Source organism: Grammomys surdaster, unplaced genomic scaffold (assembly GCF_004785775.1).
Source record: "Grammomys surdaster isolate TR1022 unplaced genomic scaffold, NIH_TR_1.0 126059, whole genome shotgun sequence".
NCBI classification, from domain to species: Eukaryota; Metazoa; Chordata; class Mammalia; order Rodentia; family Muridae; genus Grammomys; species Grammomys surdaster.
The window spans coordinates 5,108,622-5,112,807 of NW_021620869.1; positions in this window are offsets into that span (position 1 = coordinate 5,108,622).

A 4,186-nucleotide genomic window follows, 5' to 3' on the forward strand; every position below is an offset into this window, starting at 1 on the left:
TGAGTCCAGGCACAGGTGTGTGAGTCCAGGCACAGGTGTGTGAGTCCCAGCACAGGTGTGTGAGTCTCTAAACAGGTGTGTGGGTCCCAGCACAGCACCTGCTCCATGTGGCCCTCTGCAGTCTGGTCAAGGGGGCTATATGGCAATCTCATAGCCTCTAGCCACTGTCTAAGGCTTGCAGACCAAGATGGCTCCACCCACCTGCAATTAGACTCTGCAATCAGATCAGTGTGTTTCCCTGTCCGGGCAGCAAGCTACATTAAAACTGAGGGAGAAGAATAGAGAAACTAAGAGACATACAACAACATAAGAGTACCACGGGCTTCTATGACATGTACGGTGTGAGATTTGTCCAGATAGAAGTGTCCTGGAATATTCTGAATAGCTGGGGTCCGCTCCAAGGCCTTTGACACTCTCCCAGTGACTGCTACATAGCTTCCACTGTCTCATCATTCCTGAGGCAACTTTAAACACAATGTCTGCAGAGTGGGGGTGGGGTGGGGCTCTTTGACATTTGTGTTGGTCACTTCTATTCTTCCCATGACAAAATGCCTCACAAGCAACTTAAGGGATGAAGGATTGATTTGATTCATGACTAGGTCTAGCACAGTCCAGTCTGTCATGCTAGACAAGGCAGACGAACAGAGCATAACATGTTTATATCCTGACAGAAAGCAGAGAACGCTAGCTGGAGCTGGGACTGGGCTGTGACCAGCTCTTCCATCAAGGTCCTGTTTTCTAAAAGTTCTACAACCTTCTGAAACAGAGCCAGCAGGCAGGGACCGGGGTTTCAGCATGTGAGTCTGAGTGGTACATTTCACACAGAAACACCCACAAGGCTTTAGTCAAAGCATCACATGCCTGACACTCGCTCATGGCTCTGCTTTCCTCATGGCATGTCCAATGTCGTCAGTTAGCTCTCTTCTTCCTGCTAGCATAGACATTTCTTGCTGTCTTACCCATGACGTTCCCTCTCGCTGTCTTTCCATCTGTCTATCTATCTATCTATCTATCTATCTATTATACACATACATGTACACACATGTACTCTCTCACACACACAGTGCTAGCTGCTCACCGACACTATGTAAATCACTCACGCCCCACAAAGCTCAGGTCAGAATCAGCTGTTTTCCTCCCCTCTCTGTTTCACCACCCATGAAATTATGAACTAGGTTGGGGACAGGGGGTGGGAAAGAGAGAGTGGAGCTAAGGTTTTTAGGAAGACTTAAAACTTACATCTTAAAAAGAAGTGAAGGCTTCATGGGTGTGGTGGTTGAACAGGTAGGGCCCCCATAGAGTCTTGTGTTTGAATGCTTAGTCATAGGGAGTGATGCTATTAGGAGGTGTGGCCTTGTTGGAGTGGGTGTGGCTTTGTTGGAGTGGGTGTGGCCTTGTTGAAAGCTTGCGACTTCGGGAGGCAGGCTTTGAGAACCCTTATATGCTCAGGCTATTCCCAGTGTGGCACACAGTCCCCTTCTGCTGCCTGCAGATCAAGATGTTGGACTCTCAGCTCCTCTCCAGCATCATGCTGCCATACTTCCAGCCATGATGATAATGGACTGAGCCTCAGAAACTGTAAGCCAGCCCCAATTAAATGTTGACCTTTACAAGAGTTGCCATGGTCATGATGCCTCCTCACACCAATAAAACCCAAACTAAGATAATAGGTAACCCCTACAAAGGACGTTAAGGTGGGCAGTACACATTACACAAAACATGGTCTCCCAAAACCTGCCCAGTATGAGGCCCATTCCCCCTCCCACAGCAGGTCTGAGTCTGAGACCATGTTCACACTGGTAGGCAAGTCCAGCCAATGGATCCTGTACTGTGCATCACCGCAAGGTCATTATTCTATAAAGGTTCCTGTCCAGACCTTCTTGCTGCATATACATAACCAGTAGCTTACAGATAGCATTTCTGAGCAGTAGGAGGGGATGGAGGAGAGGGAAGGGAGGGGAGGAGAGGGGATGGAATGGAGGAGTGGGGGGAGAGGGAGGGGAGCAGAGGTGACTGAAAAACGAAGCTTGAAAGGCAAGAGGTGAGGGTGTGAATCACAATGTAGGACTGTCAACTCCTTCTCCAGCACCGTGTCTGTCTGAATGCCGCCATGCTTCTTGCCATAACGACTGATAATGGGCTAAACCTCTGAAACTGTGAGGCAGCCTCAATTAAATGTTTTCCTTTATAAGAGTTACCGTGGCCGTGGTATCTCCTCACAGCAATGGAAACCCTAACTAAGACACATCCATACACAAATATAAATTTAATGGTTTATGAGGTGCCAGGGAGTCAGGTGGAAAGGAAGAGATGAGGGGTGGTTGTCTTAGTTTGAGTTTTACTGCTGAGAACAGACACCATGACCAGGCAACTCTTATAAGGACAACATTTAAGTGGGGCTGGCTTACAGGTTCAGAGGTTCAGTCCATGATCATCAAGGCAGGAGCATGGCAGCATGCAGGCAGACATGGTGCAGCAGAGCTGAGAGTTCAACATCTTCATCTGGAGGCTGCTAGTGGAAGACTGACTTCCAGGCAGCTAGGATGAGGGTCTTAAAGCCCACACCCACAGCGACACACCTACTTCAACAAGGCCACACCTCCAAATAGTGCCACCCTAGGCCAAGCATATTCAAACCACCACAGAGGCTGACCAGTGGGCGCTGCTAAACAGTGGGACGACTGTAGGTAACAACCATATCCTGTGCATTCATTCACAGAAGAAGAAGAGAATTTGAAAGGATCTCACCGTAAAGAAATGACAAACAGGGGCCAGAAGCTTGCATTGACTTAAAACAGCACAGTGTGTTCCTGCATCAGAGAGTCACATGACACCCCATTGTTCCTGCATCAGAGAGTCACATGACACCCCATTGTTCATGCATCAGAGTGTCACATGGCACCCCATTGATTATCATTTCTCTGTTTTAGGTGTCTATTAAAAACACATTTTACTTGAGCTGGGAAAAGGGCTTGTGGCTAAGAGCACTTGCCGTACTAGCGTGAGGACCTGAGTTTGCTCTCTTGGTTCCCTCAGAAAAGCCAATGGACACATGAACCTTTAACTCCAGAGCTTGTTGGTATGGCGGGTGTGTGAATGCATATGTGCATGCATCCAAGCTAATGGACATGTGAGCTTTTTAACCCTAGTGTTTGGTGGTGCGGCATGAAACAAACAAACACCCTAAAAACTAGCAAGCTCCAGGTTCAGTGAAAGACTCTTTGTCAAGGAGTAAGCAAGAGAGTACCAGGAGGACATTTGGACATTTGTGTGGGTGCACACCCGCTCACACAAGATCTATCTCTTAACACTTATGTTTGGAGTGTTTCACCCTTAGCTGTCTTTAAAGTAGACAGGGGGCTCTTAAAAGTTTGGAGTGAAGCATAGTTTTCGCCCCCGCTTCCACTTCACTGTGAAGTTTGACACAGAAAAGAACAGCTTCTGATCTCAAAGAGGCCTAGAAACGTCTGCCACGAGAATGTATCAAAGCTTGGAAAAACTAATGAGATGCTGAGTGCCTTGGGCCAGACCTGAGGCTCATTTCTCACTTTGGACTCATTCTAAAGCCTTGTGCTTTCAAACCCTTAAAACTACAATGTATAGATTTTAGCTTCCAAACAGAAAAAACAATTCAGCTTTAAAAAAAAAAAAAACCTAAACTCTGAAGGCCAGCCAAGAATGTGCACCTTTGCTAACCCACGAAATGATTTGAGCTACATGCTGGCAGACCTAAACATTTCTCTTTTCATTTATGTTTGACATGCCCCTGAGACACCACAGAGGTAAACTGAGTGAGTGAGACAGCTCCTCCCTTTTCTTTTCATTCCTCCTTTTGATTTTAAAATCATCACAAGCCAACAGAAAAGTTTCTGGTAAAGAAAAAAGAACTTTTTCACTGAACCATTTGCCCTGGCATAGCAACCCCGAGTCTTTCCCTGCTTCTGTGCTGTTTCTCACATACAGGGATGTCCTCATTATCCTGGCACGGCCACCAAGAGTCAGCATGAGAATGACAACACCCTCTACCTCGAGTAACCGAGCCCCACTGGGTTTTGGTGGACTCTTTTGTTGTTTTGTTTTAAATCCCTGTGTGTGTGCGTGCGCGCGCGTGCGTGCGCGCGTGCGTGCGTGAGAGAGAGAGAGAGAGAGAGAGAGAGAGAGAGAGAGAGAGAGGGAGAGAGAGAGA